Here is a 19241-nt window from a genome sequence, read left to right as displayed (position 1 = left end):
GTCAAGAACCATTGATGTTCATTTCATTATTGTGCTTTATTAGAGATTTATCTCTTTAGACATTTATTTTTTATTAATTTTTACACTTCTCTTATTTTTCATGTATACTTTCTATGTATAGGACAGATTATCTTGAAAAGTCGAGGGTGAGGGGAAAAATAAGAAGATCATCAGTAAAATGGAGTGACCCACTGACTGCAACAATAGGTACAAACACAGCAGTAATTCTGAAGATGGTGTAGGAGCAGGATTTTCTTTTATGGTACACGGAGTTACTCCATATGAGTCTGACGTCACTCGACTGCACCTAATGAGAACAATGTTCAGGTTTTCTCAAAGAAAGTACTAAATCCAAGCTATTTTTCATTCCTCAAAACTAAGTATATCTTGCTCTAATCTAAAATTAACACATTGTAGATGAGTGAGGAAACATAGAGAAATACAAAGGGGGGGAGGGGAAAGAGGAGCCAATGATTTCAACCACCTTAGTGATGTCTTTACCATCCTGGTTTTGCTTCCAGGCATGCTACAAAAGCATACTACATTATAAATACCATATTATTATTGTCCTTTCCCATTACTATACAATGAAACTCTTTCTATTTGAATAAATATTAATTTACCGCATCATTCATCCTGTTCACATCGTGGTAGCTCATGTCCTAGCATTTATGAAAGTTGACCTATAAACTCTTGTTGTCTGGTCCTCTAGATTCACAGGCCTTCTCAAACTTGTTTTTAAGTTTAAATGTAGTCATATTTGCATGCAAATTATGAAGCTATTCAACTATTAATATAGATGAAAATTAGTACGTAGGGATATTTTAAAGGTAGCTTTGAACTCGACTTCTGCATACTGAAACAAGTGCTGAATATATTTAGCATTAATGAAAGCCACTGTGTTAGGCAGAGTTCTCTAGAGGAACAAAACCAGGACACTTATGATTTTAGATATAGATAGATAGATAGGTCAGTAGATAGATACAGCACGAAGGAATATAATAGCTAATTAGTCGACACAGCAGTACAGAGGGCTCAGTTCAACTCACTTCCGTGGAATAGTTAATATACTGGAAGTCTTTCAACTCATTTGGGCTGCTGGGTCCAAGGTCAAGGGAGCAGACAGCTGAGTCTTCCTTTGGGCAATGCAGGCTGTCCGGCCACAGGCAGCAAACAGCAAGGCAGGTCACCAACAGTCAGCAAGACGATAGGACCTGACTGTCCCAAGCTCAAGCAATGCATACACCAGCAGTGTGGCGACATGATCCATGGATTGGGTGTCCCAGAGGTAGTGTAGCTCACAAGCTGAGGCAGAGAACTAGCTAAGGCAGCTGCACGTGGGGTATGCTCTCCAAACTACAACTTTATTAATCCCATATGTTCTTATTGGCCAGGTTGGCACAATAAACCTAGCACAGCCACACACCTTGTGCTTCAGGGATTATAAACTATCAAGACTCTCATCAGGAGATCTTTCGTGTTGATCAGCTTGGCCCATTTTTTTCTCTTTACACAGTTTCATGATGCTAGTGTGAGTCAATGACATCTTAAAGATGCCATAGGCCAAACTCCTGAGGTTTTCTCATAGCAACCTAAGAGTGATCAAGGAATATTTTAAAAGACACCTTGCTGTTGAGTCAATGCCAATTCATGGTGACCCAGTCTGCCATAGAAGAACTTTGTTCCATAGGGTCTTCAATGACTAATTTTTCAGAAGTAGACAGGTCTTGCTTCTAAAGTGGGTCTGTGTGAACTTGAAACTTGAACCTTTCCATTAGCAGCCAAGTGGTCTACTCTAATATCTACCTTCACCCAAAGTACACACATTTCTTTTACAGGAGAAGTGTCACTGAATAAGGATGACATGAGTGTCAGGAGGCCTGGAGTTTATGCTGACCCCTGTCACTATCTTGCCTTGTGATTTAAACCAGTAGTTCTCAAGCAGGGGTTATTTTACCCTCACCTTCTCCCTCATCGGACATTTGGCAACCCTTGAGTTAACTCTATGGCAATGGGTTTGGTTAGGGGTTTTTGAGACACGTTTTTTCTTAGTAACCCTGGTGCAAATGCACACGTGTGTGTGATGATGGGGGGGAGCTGGTGGGCGGGGCATTCTACCAGCATAGAGGCTACTATACAGCCTCTAATATGCTAGGCATCCTACCCCTCCGCACCCCATCTCCATGGCAAGGAGCTATCCAACTCATTATGCCCACTGTGCCAAGAAACCTCTTTCTTTCTCAGACTTTCAATGTCTTCGTCTGTAAATACATTAATCATGTCTAATGACTCTCTTCACCAATAAGCTCAAAGCTAGAATGAACAGCACTCATGGAAGTGCACCAAAGCATTCCATGCAAATCAGAATGCTTTATAAAGCACATTTCTTTCTACCCCATTTCATTAGAAGCGAATGCAGAGACAGGTTAAATGACCTGTTTGAGAAAAGCTGGCAAAGGAATACAATGCTGGTCTCCAGAGCCCCCCGTCAACTGGACTGTCAACTTCATCACACTGCTTCCAAGAGGGGATGTGACATTGTAAGAAATGCCTGGCTGGAAATATGTGCTTAAGAGTTGGTCGCAGACTAGAACAAAATCTGGTTTTCCTCTTTGATCTGTAGAGGTTGGGTAAAGTTTTCCTTCTCTTTTCTGAGTTGCCTTCAGAGACCTCAGGCACTTGAGTTCATCAAACAGTCCATTTGATTTCCCCCCTTATGTTGCTAACTCAAGTGTTTCTCTTTAAATCCCAGGCCATAACACCACTAAATAATTCATTGCATGGACCTCTTTTGAGTTTTACAGATCAGTATCAAAACTTTCATGCCCCATGGAGGTGTCTTAAGGAAAATTATACCATTGTGTAGTATATTTTATTCGTGTAGTACTGATTTGATTAATAGCTTCTTATGAAAGATAACCATATATATAGAATTCTATAGATTAGTATCTCTTTAGGAGCACATCCAAGAACATGAATCCAACTGCACTGGGCTACCCCGCTATCCCATGCAAAGTTGATTGAAGACACACTTGGCAGTGTTCAGCTGTTCAAAATGTTTTTACTGTGTATTTTTCTGTTTTGAAAAGTAGATGTAAAGGTTTTAGTCAAGATGCCAGTCCCATATCCAATTAACCATTTTTCTATGATGGCTTTACAGGACACATAGGCTACTAGTGACCATTTCTGTATTAAAACTGAATTATCCTCATCGGAGTATTCCCACCTTCGTTGCCATGGAGTCCATTTCAATGCCCAGGGGCTCTCTAAGACAGAATAGAACTGCCCTAAAGAATTTCCTAAATGTAAATCTTTAGAGAGTTCTTTCTTCTGTCTAGCAGTTAGTGGTTTCAAACCACCAACCCTTTGGTTAGCTGCTGAGTGCTCAACCATTGTACTTCCAGATCTCCTCCCATCAAAGGGTAGAGTGGTGAAAAAAGGTCAAGATTGTGTTTTCTAATTGTCCCATGAGCTGTGACAGATATTTATTTCCATCCAGCAGTCACTCATTATTTGACAAAAAGTGTCACTGGGACAGGTAGGGGAAGAGCATCACTTTATCTCTTCTGCCTGGTTTATCTATTTATGTACTTCACTAGAGGTTAATCTGAGGTCCTGTGAAAACCAAAATCTGAAACATGGGTTTTCTGTCTCAACACCTCTAATGAGTGAGAAAAGCCTATTTTCTATCAATTAAATTCCTAATTAGACAGACAGCAGACAGGGCTATGTCTCTGAAAAGCATGATTCCAAGTCACCAAGGAAGTTAATACAAGCCAATCAATACACAATAGCCTCTGATAAGCAGCTATATAGCAAATCCCCTGTTCAGTTTGCTTGCTCATCTGCCTGAGGAAGATAGGTCATGGAGGGGGCGACCTGTTGGAATCATGGTTCACTCTCAAAACTACTACATTCCCTAGTGAAAGACTAATGTTTGCCCAGGGGGAAGATTAAAATTCAAACGGTATGGAGTTTCTACAAAAGATTACTCCAAGTGAAATTAAGAAGTAATTGACTAACTTCTAAATTATAATCATATTTGGCACACAAAGTGCTGATTTTGACAAAACAAAAAGAAAGGAGCATGTGTGTTGTGCAAATGCTTAAAGGGCGTGTAAAGCAGAGGAGAAGCTATATTTTGGGACATTATTGTGGTAATGATTGTTTTAGAAGAATTAAGACTAAAGTTGCCAAGAGTCAAAGCTGACTCGATGGCAGTGAGTTGCGTTTAGCTGTTAGTCGCTAGTTGGAAATTAAAGATGTCCCAAATGTCCAACTCTTCCAAGATGCTATTCTGCTGCACTTCTTCTCCCCCCGCCCCGGATGCTGTTGCTGTAATTGCTAGGTGTTGTCGAGTTGGTTCTGACCCATAGTGATCCTCTGCACAACAGAACAAACCACTGCTGGGTCCTGCACCACCCTCACAATTGCTGGCACTCTCGAACCCACTGATGTAGCTGTTGTGTCGATCCATCTTGTTGAGGACCTTCCTCTTTTTCTCTGCCCCTCTACGTTATCGAGCCTGATATCCTTCTCCAGGGACATGTCTCTCCTGATGACATGTCCAAATTGCGTGCAATGAAGTCTTGCCATTCTTGCCTCCAAGGAACACTCTGGAAGTACTTCTTCCAATATCTATTTGTCCTTTGGCAGTCCATGGTACTTTCAATATTCTTTGCCCGTACCACCATTCAAATGCATCGATTTGTCTTCACTCTCCCTTGGTACTCCCTTATGTTCCTGGGTCCCGTGAGTCCCTGTAACTGCTCACAGAAACTCTCAAAACTTAAGGAAATGTCTCCTAGGGTGTTGAGTGCTGTTCAGTCCCAAATCTGAAGATCAGACCGAGGCGAGAGTAGTGCAGGGTCCTGAGCCAGAAGCCAAAAATGTCTCAAAGTCAAAGCAAGGCTTCCTACTTCTGTCAAAGCTGTCATATTTGTTTGTTCTTTTGGGAGTCTTAATACGGGGGGTGGGAGGCTTCAAAGAGTTCCTGTTAAAATTCCATTATCTTTATTTTTTCCACAAACATTTTGGAGTTCCTTTGTATAGTTGCATGAAATGCACGTAGTTTTCATCTTCAAGGCGTTCTATGGGCAGTGGAATATTAGTACTAAGCCTCTTTCCCTTCTCTGTATCCTTTGAAGCTGTGGCTCACCATCCCTCAAATTGTCTCGATTGCCAGGCCTTTCTAGTTCCCAGATTCACGTGTTTTTTTTCCAGTCCTTATAGCATACATGTGTTGCTTTTCCTAAGACAGCAAGTTATAGGTTCCTTTCTCAATTGTGTCTTCCTCAGAAATTAAATCCTCTCCCCTTAGAGCTCCAGCTACTTCTACTAATAGTGACATGTACTTCATGCCACTTTATATAAAAATAATGCGTCTATACCAGCTCTTCTGTTCAATGTGGTAAACACCACTTTTTCAGATCAACATAGTCCTGTGAACAATGTCTCACTTGGGAAAACCCACCAAAGGATTAAAGAATTCCAGTCTCCTGAGTTTCCAATCAACTAGACTGTCACTCTTATCAGACTACTTCTAAGATCACTCTAAGAAAATGCCTGCGTGGCAAGTTTGGCTTAGGTTTGCATTATGAATGAAAACAAGTTGTTTTATTGTTTTGTATGTATGACCTAATGGAAACTTCCTTCCAAACAAACCTGGGTTGACTTCAGAGACCTGATGCATTTGAATTTATCAATGAGACCATTGATATATATTTTTTCATGTTGCCAACTCCACCCTTTCTCTAGGGATCCCAAGCCATAGAATATATTTCTTGTTCTACAGCAGCGGTTCTCAAACCGTGGGTCGAATGACCCTTTCACAGGGGTCGCCTGATTCATAACAGGAGCAAAATTACAGTGATGAAGTAGCAACAAAACTAATTTTATGGTTGGGGGGGTCACCACAACATGGGGAGCTGTATTAAAGTGTCGCGGCATCAGGAAGGTTGAGAACCACTGGTCTACGGAGAACTATGAAGCCGAGGTAGTTGTCCATTGCTCTGTAACACACTATTGCCCGCCTGGGTTGCCCCCATCCAAGAGGGAACAGCAATCATCATAAGAGCAGCTCTGCCAGGAGTGTTTATCTTCCACCAGGCTGAGTGAGTAGGACGGTTTCCATCATATCGATAGAAAATCAATCAGCAAGCGCTCCTGTAACTTGTCCAAATTCATACTGAAATTGGCAACGTCAGGATCCAACCTCAGCCATAAATATGAGACCTAGTCTCCTGACACAAAGGTAGAACAGACAGTTCATCTCTTTTGCTACCTGCTTTGCTTACCTGCTCATTTGGAATTCCTACCAGTAGAACGCCAAGTTGGAATTCAGACTTAAAAACAAAGTCAGGTCTATTTTCCTAGTCTCATAATTTTGAGTAAAATAGTATCTCTTTCTGGGCTATAACTTCTTCTCTGTAACTTGACATGATACAACCTTCCTTCTCTATAACTTGACCTTACCTATTGAGGCGAAAATGAAATCAAACCATGTTGGCACAGGTTTGAGCACATTACCTGCCATGGGCTTCTGTGAAAATCAGCACATAGTGACTTAATTCCATACTCTGAATCCCTGAGTTCTTGGTCCCTCTTATGGGTGGGGTTGCTATACAAGTGGATCGCTTTCAAGAACAGAAATATATTTTCTCCCCGTGTTGGAGGTTAAAAATACAAATCAAGGTTTCAGCTATGTTGATTCCTTCCTTGTCAGTAGTCCTGGTTCCTGGGTCATTTTTTGGTGTTCCCATAGCTTCTGTTCCCCAGTATGTGCCTGTCTCTGTGTTTGTTATTGTTGTTAGGTGCTGGCAAGTTACTTTCAACTCATAGAAACTTGATGTACAACAGAATGAAACACTGCCCAATCCAGAGGCATCCTCACAATTGTTAGGCTGGGCCACAATGAATAAAGCAACATTTTTTATTGTAATGTGGGCAATTTAGTTTATCATCTTAAGATAGTGATGATATTCATGGTGCTGCTTCCCCTGGGTATAAAAAGGCCAGTGCATTGCCTGTGTGCTACCAAAACAGTTGCTGTATATATGTGCATCACATGTATTATGCATATATGTAAGAGATATCAGGCCAATGATACACTTTGATTTATCAGTGTTTCGCTTTTCCAAGTTTTCTTTATAGTGCCATAGTTACTTCAAAATTGACAATTATTTTTCTTCTTGATTCTTTCTGGTACTTAGAACTGTAGGGTTGCATTGTCACTTAAAGAAAACTGTCTAAATGGGAAAAAAGAGTTACACTCTAGGAAACCCTGCTGGGTGGTTCTATCCTGTCCCATAGGATCACTAGGTTTCGGCATGGACTAAATGACAGTGTGAGTTTTCAGAAGGCTTCGAATGGGACAAGACACTTTCTAAGTGAGGAAACCCTCCAGAAGAGAGAAGTCTGACAAGATTGCAGAGGTCTAGCATTCTTCAGCCTAGCCTCATGGCATGAAATGGGAAATCTTGAGTGACACGGGGCAAAATCCCATCTTGGCTCCCAAAGGTCAAAATATATGGCTTATCAAGCAAATAAGCAATCCTTCTCTTTCAGAAACAACACTGACATTTTATTAAGGATATAAGATACTTCTTAAGGTCATTTCAAGAGAATATAATGTAAATGCTAATGAATATGTAACCCAAAGAAATTCATATGACTTTTGGTGAAGAACAATAAAAAATGGTCTAGAACATTATCCCTTATAAGAAATGTAAGCATTCAGTAAGTATAAATATTATTTTCATTTGAAAGGCAGTCTGGGGGATAATGAATTAATGATATAGAATCATAAGAATGTAATCAAATTGCTATATATTCACTTAAAGAATAATTTTAGATCAAAATGTTTACTTTGGGAAAAAGGCCATCTCTTGCAATATGAATTTTTGAGGCCTGCATTGAGAGACATTCTAACTTGGTAGATATGCATGTATTGCCTGGAAAGTACCGTATATACTCGAGTATAAGCTGCCCCGAATATCAGTCAAGGCACCTAATTTTACCACAAAATCTGCATAAAACCTGCTGGAAAACTCGGCTTTTTCACAAGTACGTACAGAAGTTTATAAGAAAATTAACATCTCTTATTTAAGGAGGAGTGATCCAAGAACCAGCAGTTTAGTGGGTGATACAAAGAGGTGACAACTCGTTAAGAGATATTTCTGAGTTTCTTAAGAAAGATGACAGTTGTGGTGGATAGGTGCTATAATAGCCTGCAGGGATCCTGCCTCCCTGCATTTCTGTTGGAATCTACTTGATAGCAGTGGGTTTGGGTACTCACCTCACTTTGAGCGTGGATTGGATTGGTGACTTACTTTAACCAATAGAATGTGGCAAAGGTGATGGGATGTTGTCAGAGTCCAGCTCTGGGAGGGTTGAACTGGATACCTGAAGGAGGTGTGGAGTCGGCGAACACAGACGAGACAGACACGAGAGATGTTCTGGTGGAAGCAATCTCTGCTGAGTTCTTCCAAACAGCTTTATTTATACCATAAACAGTTTTGCAGATCACTATAGAAAAACAATGCCTTATGATTCACTCCAAAATCACCCTTATGGTTTCCACTAAAACCTAATAAAAGACCACTATAAGGTCTGTACTTTTTTCTATCACTTTCTGTCCTCTTCCTGGTTCTTTCCCCCTGTACTGTTTGTCTTATCCGTCACATACTATCCTTGATTGAGGTGCTCAGAAATTTTTTTAGACTCATATCCTACTCACTGCCCTATTTTTTTCTCACAAGGTTTCTTTCCTGGTTGACTAACTTAACACAATGAAGCTATCTCATGTGCTAATTCAAAGCCTAATATCTACAAGCAGAGTTCAATGCTTCTCAGAGTTAAGTATTTTCCTTTACAAACTCTCCCATGGTAACTGTTCCATTGTCTACCTATGTCCTTTTATTTTTTTATACTCCTGAGGCACCATGGGGAGCCAAACTGTCTGATTCTTTGCCAAAGACTTAACGTTTCCCCTTTTATGTGTTTTCTATTAATGTTAACCATTCTCTCTCCTTCTATGTAAGCCCTTGTCCAAGGTAAAAGGGTGTCAGTTGGGGGAGGCTGTCTATAAGGTCCTCTATATCGGGGAGGCCAAAAGAGTCTTACTCTGATCTGAATGGAATCCAGGATTTTTCGGTGGGTTTCATTTTCTCCTCTGACCTCAACTTGGGGTTTCTTCCTCACTCAATTCCCACATATTCTTCTCAGAATTCCAAAAGATGTCTTGCTGTTGAAGCCTCTCCAATGCCTCAGTTATGGAAAGCCCCGTCATAGTGAAATAAAATTGAAAAGAAAAGGGAAAATAATAAAATAAAGATAAACATAAGCATAAAAAGATAAAATGAAACTTAAAATAGTAATACTGAATGTTTCAATGGTCAACGTTTCATTCCTTTGAAATCTTAGAACAAATAATTTCAATAAGTAAGTTCAAGTTAATTTTGGTCTCACCAGTTTTAGCAACATGACTCTCTTTGCTTTTGGTCAAACTGTTTTACTCATCTTTTAATGTGAACCAGCTTGTTATAAAGATAATAACATCTTTTTTCCACATGAAAATTGGTAATATTCTGCTTCAGCTTCTGATATTCTCATAAGATTTCTTCCTATTCTTTTGTGCCTGGATAAAGTTGCATCTTTTTTGCCTTGAGGTCACAAAAGTGCGAGGATAAAGTCAGCAGAGTGTCACGAAGGGCGTGGCAGTCCTCAAACTCTGCAGTAAAATCCTCTACGTAGAGCTCCCGCTGCTCAGAAGAAATGATGGTGACGCACTTGGTCAAATAATCTGGGACCTCAGATGTCGAAGCGCCGTCTTGAGGTATATGGTAAAGCTCTCTATCGTCCTTGCTGGGTCTGGCTCTACATAACTTTCATGGCTTGGAGCATCTGTCTCCTGTATCTCCATTGTCACTGTGTATGTTTGGCTGTCTGCTTGGTTTTCTGTAAATGCACGTTTGTGCGTCTAGTTCAAATGGAGCGTTGGATGTGTTTTCTTTAAGAGTAGTGGATATTTCACACCGGTTGGCATTTTCGCGATATTAGACTCATCCTGCAGGTGTTCAACGGTGCTGCTGTCTTGACAGACATGGTCATCTTCCGGATCCTGAGTCCTGGCACCTTCTGGGGTGCCAGGCCGGGAACAACTGGAAGCAGCACGGTGGGATGAGGGCAGAGGTGCACAAAGGGGCTCTGCTGTCGCTGCAGGAGATATTACAGAACTTGCAGCTGGTTCCCTCCTGGCCTTGTTCAATCGGGCATTTGAGGGGAACTGCACTACCGTTGTCAGGGGAGATATTTTACCTTTATCCAGTTGAATATTTTCAGGTGGCTGCGCAACCATCGTCAGGTGAGATATTTTACCTTCATTCAATCGAGTATTTGCGGGTGGCTGTGTGACCGTCGTCAGGTGAGATATTTTACCTTTATTCAATGGACCATTTGAGGGTGGTTGCACTCCTGTTGTCAGGTGAGTTATTTTACCCTTTCCCCCCCCTGAAGCATCAAGGACAGCTGAAGGGAAACGCCCTTTCTTGGGGGCAGTGCCACCTAGACTAGAATCTCTGGATGATTGCAGAGACTTGGTGGCAGGAGCTTTTCTGGCAAGTATCGAATCCAGTAACTGCCTGTCTGATTCACTGTACCCAGGCCAGTCTCGTCGCACCTCTTTGAATAAATAGTCTTTTAAGGAGTAAGTAAAATGACGGGGATTCACAATGGCTACCCGTTCCAGAACTTTGGCAATGGTGCCTCTGTCTTTCTTATGAATTCCTTCCCTCTGCAGTCGGACAGACAATTCCGAGATTCTGTAATCCTTTAATGCCAGCAAGTGAATGACTCTGTCCCTATAGGGCTGCATGTAGACACTGTCAGCAATTAGTGATGTGGGGATACTATGTGAAGTCTTAATGAAAGCCCATTTTCTGCTCCCATGCACTGCTTCTGAAGTAGATGGACCTTCTCCCAGAATTGGTACTTTCTGCCTTACAGGTGGTTTTATCATTTTCTTCAATACATCATAGGATTTTCCCTCTGCCTGTGTTGTTTTCTTCATTTTGCTACCCACGGTGATTTTCGTTCCAGCCGAGCCCCAGCAAGGCAGCGGTGTGGCAGGACTGCTAAGGGGTGTTGCCTGGAGAGGGGCCACTCTGCCTTGACGGTTGCTTTCATTCTCGTTGGGCACCACATTGTTAACCGGATTCATTGAGGTGTGTAACAAGTTTGGAGGGAAATCAGAAAGTCCTTCAACTCCTTGGACTTGAGTGGAAACTCCAGGAAGATGTGTACTCCTGCGGGGCTGGTACTGGTGAACTGCTTGAGTGGTCTGTAGGTCCTTATCTTGTCTCGGCACTCTGTCGTCCAGCATCTGCGCGCCTCCTATGATTTTGTCTCTAGTCACTGTCATAGAATACCTGTAAAAAAAATACCAAACTTCAAATCAGTGAGAAAACAATGACTTCCTTTGGGGCGAGTTGCAAAATTAATTCTAAAAGATCATGTCCAATGGGACAAAGGAGCTAGATGGCTGACTGACACAGAACCTGGGGTGGGGTGGGCCAGGGGCAGATAGAGGGGGATGGTAAGGACTGACTCATCTTTTAGTCATCTTCCTTTCATTATTATTGTTTGTTTTTCTTTCTCTTCATGAGAACTTGTTCATCCAAACTAGGAATTGCTCAATGATTCTCTGGGCTCAATGCATAAAAGCAATTTCCTCCAAGTAAACCCACCATAGAGTGGAGGCACTTGCAGTCATAGGGAGCCTGAGGCAAAGTCTTCCACCAGGTCATTTACGGAGGTGGGGCTTAGACACAGGGGTCCTCATTTCATAGTCCAGTGCATGCTTTTTGCAATACTACGGACACCATCCTCTGCGCACACACACAAATCACCTTAAAGGTGTCCAGTCCTCTCTTAGTTTTCTCACATTGCTGTGCATCTCCTTCACTTGCCAAATCTGCCCACTAGTGGCTGCTTTCCACCTCTACAGAAGATCCTCAGCCAATCACAGACTTACAACACAGTGTGGTGCCTCATGCCGCATGGCCACAACATGAGCTTACTAAGGGGTTAGATTGTCACTCTTTCTCATTGCTTTTTATCTCCAGTGCCTAGAACCGTGCCGGGCACACATAGTAAGTACTTGAGGCCCATTTGCTAAGCAAAGGAACACATTAATCCTGCCTGCTTTTTTGGAGAGTACCATCACATTTATTTACTTAGATATTCATTTCTTTCAGAAATAATCTAAAGTCACATTATACACAGGTAACAATACTTGTGTTCTCAAAAGTTTGGGTCTTTATATGTTGTTTCTGTTAGACATTCACTTTGAGCCACAATCTGACTAATATGCTAAACCTGCCAGGTCTACTTCGATTGTGACCTTTCATAGCTGTTTTCAAGATGAGGCCATATTTTTAAGAGTCAAAGCTTCGTTTGTTTCATGAAAGTTTTAACCACGCCATCTTTTCGTGTAAAAGGCTCATTTTCAGGTGATAGTTTTTAAGACAGATATTCCGCACTACTTATTATGCTACAAGATACTCATCAAGCTAGCGCTGTCATTGATCATCCTGTGCTGTTTCCATGGGGAAGAGATAGTCAACACACAACGAAAGGGTGATTTGTGGGTCATGTCCACTGCAAGTGACATGTGAAAAATAACTCCAAATATAACCATCCAGAAGCAAAACTAACAACATTAGTTATTTTTTAAAATAAGTTTTAGAATGTGTTACCATTTTTGAGAGAGTCTTAGTTACATAATCTGATGTTATTTTGGGATATAGGATTAGGAGTGAAGGGGTGGAGTCTAGTCTGCCAATTAGATTATAGCCAATGAGGTCTCTGTGTGGGTATGGCCTTCTCCTGAGATTTCTGGATTTTCCTCCTTGGAGGTGGGAGATAGTCTCCCCCCAGCCCCCTATCAACTCACCCCCTTGGAGATGCTCTACTGATAAGACACATGACACTATGGTGATACTCTGGGAACTGGAGAATCCATGTGGAGAATCCTGCCAGCGCTGAGGTATTTCCAACGCCACTGGATCCAAAGACCATCTACCCACTGGCCTGTGATCATCCTGCATTCGGCATCATTGCATGTGTTTCGTGAGTCTGAAGAGGACTTTATAGATTGGTATTGGACATATGGGCTAATATTGGACTTAGGGGCTTTGGCTGGACTGGGTTGGGATGCTTTGTTAATGTACAATTACCCTTTATATAAAACTCTCGCTTATACACATGACTTTCTATGAATTTGTTTCTTTAGTCTATCTGGGCTTACACAGATAGCAACTTTTTATTAGTTATAAAACATAAGCCCATATACAATATTAGGAACACATTTAAATGCCTCCTTTGGAAGAACATGTTAGTCTTTTTTTAAAAGTCATTTTGAGAACACTGTGTTGAAAACTCAAAATTGCAGCAATATACATAAGTTTCCTTTATCTACGAAATGATGAAATTTTAATTCAAAACCCAATAAGATCACAACAAATTGAATCAAGCAAGTACATACACAGGCCTGCACTACTTGAAGATACGAATATTCATTTGAATATTCGTTTGTATTTGGAACACAAGAGGAAATAGAAATCATAAGAGTGGAGCCCTGATTTAAATCTCAATCTGTGTAAAATTTAAAAGGTAACTGCCATTAAACATAAGGAGTCCAGAAGAAACCAAACCGGAAATAATTTACCATATCAAGAAGATTTAGACTGTGTGGGAGTCACTGAAATCTGTGACCTTAATTTGCTTTAACTTTTGCTTTTCCTTTTAGTGACTACCACACATTTTAAAAATTTTAGATAATAGTGTTGGAATTGGATGCAACTTTGCTATATGAAGCTTTAACTGAAAATTTGGATACAGGGGAAAATGCAAAATGAACTTCAACTAAATTTTATGTACACAAGAGTTGAAAATCTGAGCCACCTTAAAGACAACCTATTTCTAAAATTTTAAAACCTATAAATATTTAGAGGTCAAACTGCTATATTAAAACAGATTCTCTAGCAGGTAAAAATCTTGCAATTTAAACATACATTTGTATCCACTTTAGATAGAAGACAAAACTCACTCTTTTAAATGGCTCCACCTGGCCTGACTACTTTTAGAGCTCACACATGGTGGATTCAAAATTTTTATTTAACCTTAGAACCTGAAAACATTTTACTCAACCTTAGAACCCAAGATCAAGTGTCACTTTAAATATGCTCCTTGATTGTCATTCCAGAGCACTCTGTATGGCCTCTCTTAAAAGCAAACAGAGGTTGGTCGTTTTGCTATACACATCAGACAGGACCATGGAAGAGGAGATCAAGAAGACAGTACCCTTCACAGTAGCCAAGAACAAAGTGAAATACCTAGGAATATATTTAATAACAACAACAACAAATTCAGACCTATACAAGAAAAATTACAAGCCCCTAATACAGGAAACCAAAAGGGACCTCCACAATGGAAGAACATCCCATGCTCGTGGATTAGAAGGCTCAACATAGTAAAGATGACAATCTTACCCAAAGCACTTTACAAGTTCAATGCTATTCTGATTCAAATACCAACAACCTTCTTAAAAGAATTGGAAAAACTGATCACCAATTTCATTTGGAGAGGGGAGAAGCACAGAATTAGCAGAGAACTCCTCAAGAAGAAGGACAAAGTTGGAGGACTCGCCTTACCAAACTTTAATGCCCGGTACATAGCTACAGTGGTAAAAACAGTGTGGTACTGACACAATCACAGATACTCAGACCAGTGGAAAAGAATAGAAAGACCAGGAATAAAACCATCAGCATATAGACAACTGATCTTCAACAGGGGTCCCAAAACCATCAAGTGGAAAGCAGATGCCCTTTTTAATAAGTGGTGCTGGAAAAAAATGGATAGCCACATGTAGAAAAACAAGGCGTTTATTTCACCCTATGCACAAGAATACACTCAAGGTGGATCACAGACCTAGAAGTTAAACCCCAAACCATCAGGACCATCAAGGAAGGAATTGGGACAAACCTAAGATCATTGGCCCAGGTAACACATAGGCTCACTGCAATATGGAAGGAAGGGTACACACGCAGAAGAACTGGAAATCAGCAAATGGGATTTAATAAGAATAAAATACCTGTGTGGCTCAAAAGACTTCACCAAGTTGGTGACACGGCAACCCACAGACTGGGAGGGGATTTTTTAGTAATAACACATCAGACAAAAGGCTCATTGCTAAAATCTACAACATGTTCATGGGCTGCAAAAAGAGGAAAACAGTAAATCCCCTATGGAAGTGGGTAAAAGAACTGAAAATAACTTTCACTAGGGAGGAGACACATATGGCCAACAAAGCATATGAAACAGTGTCTCCGTTCATTAGCCATAAGAGAAATGCAAATTCAAACAACCATGAGATACGACCTAACACCCCTGAGGCTAGCTCAAATCAGAGAGCAACAAGTGTTGGAAGGGATGTGGTGAAATAGGAACCCTCCTCCACTGCTGGTGGTCGTGCAGATATGTCCAGTCACTGTGGAAAGCAATCTGGAGATACTTAAAGAAACTGGAAATTGATCTACCTTATGACCCAGCCATCCCTCTACTGGACATATACCCAGAGGAGGTAACAAATAAAACACGACCAGTAATCTGCACTCCACTGTTTATTGCAGCACAATTCACAATCACAAAGACTTGGAAACAGCCTAGGTTTCCATTGATAGATGAGTGGATTGGTAAACTCTGGCACAAACACACAACGGAATACTCTGCAGCAGTGAAAAGCATGGACGATCACATGAAACACGTCGTTTCGTGGAAAAAGTTGGAAGGCATCATGTTGTGCAAGGTAAGCCAATCTCAAAAGGACAGGTATAACATGAGTCCCCTGAGATAAGTACAACCAACATGACAGAAATAGAAGAATAGACACATCTCAATACACCAACTGAAGCATAGGTAGTCGGGGGGGGGGAGGGGGGACAGACCACACCCAGGGAGGCACATGTGAGTCCAACATAAACAAGGGGAAAGAGGGAAGGAGGAGAGAAAATCGGGATGGGGAGAAACTGAGATGATGACATGGGGGAAAAAGGGCACGAATCCACCCAGGGGGAGAGTATTGGTTGTGTTCCCACAGAACTGGAATGTGCATACAGACCCCACCATGACACGCCAAACGTAATACATGGAGGAATCCATGAAAAGACTGGACTTTATGCCCAGCCCCAACCAGAATCAGCCAGACTCTCACCATGGAAGGCTATGTCACAGAGAACGACAATAGACCTTCTGGTGAGGGAAAGGTACTGACCTACTATACACCGACAAAAGCGGAAGCAAATGAAGGGGTAGGAAGGGAGTGGAGCACACCCTGGACCACCAAGCTCAGAGGACAAAAGCCCTACTCAGAGCAGCCAATGTACAGAGAGGAGGACCATATGGCCGGCCCCACGAGATGGGACATCCTGCACTGACCCATAGTCCTATATGGGACAACACCTGGAGATAGTGAGGGATTTGGCCCTAGCTGAAGCTACCACACTGAGGCCAAACACTAAGGGCGTGCAACAGAACAGCAAGGGGAGCAGAGCAAGGAAGTCCCGAGGGAGTGCCAAAAATAGACTTTGGGGCCAGGGCATGGCACCCCATCAGACCCTACCAGAAAACACTCCAAAAGGTCAACACTCCTAAAGGTCAACAAACAGGCCTTGAACTATTTACAGGCTTTTCTTTTTTCTTGTTGTTTTATTTTGTATTTGTTTGTCATTGGGTTTTGTTGTTGTTGCTGCTGTCACTGTTTTGTTTTTCTGTGTCGCTTTGTTTGGCGCTGTCTTATTTTATGCGCATATTATTATCTCTGCAGGTCTATCTAGATAAGATATGCTGGATAAACAATGGGGAAAAGCAAGCAACAGGACCGATGGTTCTGGGGGCCATGGGAGAGAAGGAGCTGGGGAAAGGAAGTGGTGTAAACCAACCCAGAGACAAGGGAATAGCAATTGATTCGAAGTCAGTGGCGAGGAGGGTGTGGGAGGCCTGGTAGGGATTGATCAAGAGCAATGTAACTGAGAGGAATTACTGAAACCTAAATGAACACTGAGCATGATAGTGGGACAAGAGGAAAGTAAAAGGAAGTAGGGGAAAGAACTAGGAGGCAAAGGGCATTTATAGAGGCCTAAATACAAACATGTGCATATGTAAATATATTTATATATGATGATATATTTATCTATGATGATGGGGAAATAGATCTCTGTGCACATATTTATAGGCTTAGTATTAAGGTAGCAGATGGACGCTGGACCTCCACTCAAGTACTCCCTCAATACCAGAACACTTTTTCCTATTAACTGACATTCCGTGATGTTCCCCTTCCCGACACAATTACTGAAGTCAAATGCTTGCATAAGGAAGGGAGGTGAAGAAATCTGATGGAGCCTGGCTATCAAAAGATATAGCATCTGTGGTCTTAAAGGCTTCAAGGTTAATAAGTGACCATGTAGCTCAGAAGCAACAAAACCCATATGGAAGAAGCGCAATAGCTTGTATGATCACAAGGTGTTGAAGGGATCAGGTATCAGGCATCAAAGAACAAAAAAAAACAACACATCATTGTGAATGAGGGGGAATGCAGATTGGGGCCCCCAAGGCTCATCTGTAAGCAACTGGACATCCTTTTACAGAGGAGTCACGGGGAGGACACAAGTCAGTCAGGATGCAGTGTAGCATCAATGGAACACACAGCTTTCCTCTAGTCCTTAAATGCTCCCCCTCCCCCCGGCACTATCCTGATCCCAATTCTATCTTACAAATCTGGCTAGACCAGAGGATGTGCACTGGTACAGATAGGAACTTGAAACACAGGGAATCCAGGACAGAGGATCCTGGTGAGAGTGCTGATACTAGGCGAGTGGAGGGAAGATGGGGTAGAAAGGGGGAACCAGTTACAAGGATCCTTGTGCTACACGTCCTGGAGGCCGCGATGGGGGAATAGCAGCCCCGCGGGGGATACAGCTTGGCAGCTCCTGCCCCAGGACCTGGCAGTGGCGGCCCAGGGCCTAGAGTCTATTTTCAGAGCCCTCCTGGGGCCGCAGGCAGGCGAGGGCCCAGGCCGGGGGTATAACTCCGACCCAGTGGGGCTCCAAGGGAAGCTCTCCATCAAGTACAACCTCAAGGAGCTACGGAAGCCTCTCAACCTGGAAGAGTGGATCATGGAACAGTTTCGACACCTCTATGACTGTCAGGAAAAGGGGATCCCAGCTGGAGATTGATGTAGATGGGCTGCTAGATCTGCAGAGTGACGACACCCACGCAGGCAGGGTGAAGGAGTTACTGGTTGAGTGTTAGAAACCCACGGAGGCCTTCATCTCTGGCCTGCTGGACAAGATCTGGGGCATGCAGAAGTTGAGCACCTCCCAGAAGAAGTGAGGGTCCCTGACTCAAGTGAATGGTGGCTCCCACAAGATAATCGCTGCCCCACCCCCACCCCCCGGAGGCCCTGCAGCTGGTTCTGGTGCTGTGAAGCAGGGCTCTCTGCACCCCTGGCCCAGGGGACTCTTCCCTTGCTCCCACGTTTTCCATTTTTGGGGTTTTTTATTGTTATTAAACAAATAGGACTTAAAAAAATGAGAGCATGTTATTGATCAACATAAAGGATGACTTGAAAACGTGACTTCTGGCAAGAAAACAATATTGTAAGGCTGACAACTTTTTTTCAAAATAATAATATACATTTAATATAATTAACAGTAAAGTTTGAGTTAGATTTTTTTCCCTGTGGGTCTGTCAGACCTATTCTAGATTCAACTGTAAGAAAATTAATACAGTTTCACAGAGAACAACAGAAACTATTGCTATCTGACAGCATACCATAAAGTTACAATAATTACAGGGTAAGGAACTAGCAGAAGAGATAACAAATGAATGAGAATAAATGGGTAGCTGAGCTAGAGAGTCCAGAAATTCAACGAAAACACCAGGAAACAAGGCTGAAAATATTTATAATTATATGAACACCGTTTAAGACAATTTTCAACATTTTAGCAAAATATCAAAGTGATATCTCCCTGTATAATACATAATAGAGCAAATCCCAGAAGTATCAGAACATTAGTGACAAAAAAAATGAAAGCATATGACAGCAAAATACTTAGAAATTAAAGAATAGCTATAATCACCTAAGGAATCATGATTATATTACATTTTAAAAAATTAGCACAGGA

The 19241-nt window shown here is 41.8% G+C and overlaps 1 pseudogene; it reads left to right on the top strand.

The window, feature by feature from the left end:
- Positions 1-15802: 15802 nt before the first annotated feature.
- On the top strand, positions 15803-18447 carry LOC142433829 (protein phosphatase 1 regulatory subunit 14B pseudogene; annotated as a pseudogene).
- The last annotated feature ends 794 nt before the right edge of the window (positions 18448-19241 follow it).

This window comes from Tenrec ecaudatus, chromosome X, assembly GCF_050624435.1.
Source record: "Tenrec ecaudatus isolate mTenEca1 chromosome X, mTenEca1.hap1, whole genome shotgun sequence".
Lineage (NCBI taxonomy): Eukaryota > Metazoa > Chordata > Mammalia > Afrosoricida > Tenrecidae > Tenrec > Tenrec ecaudatus.
This window is presented reverse-complemented; position numbering and strand designations above follow the sequence as displayed.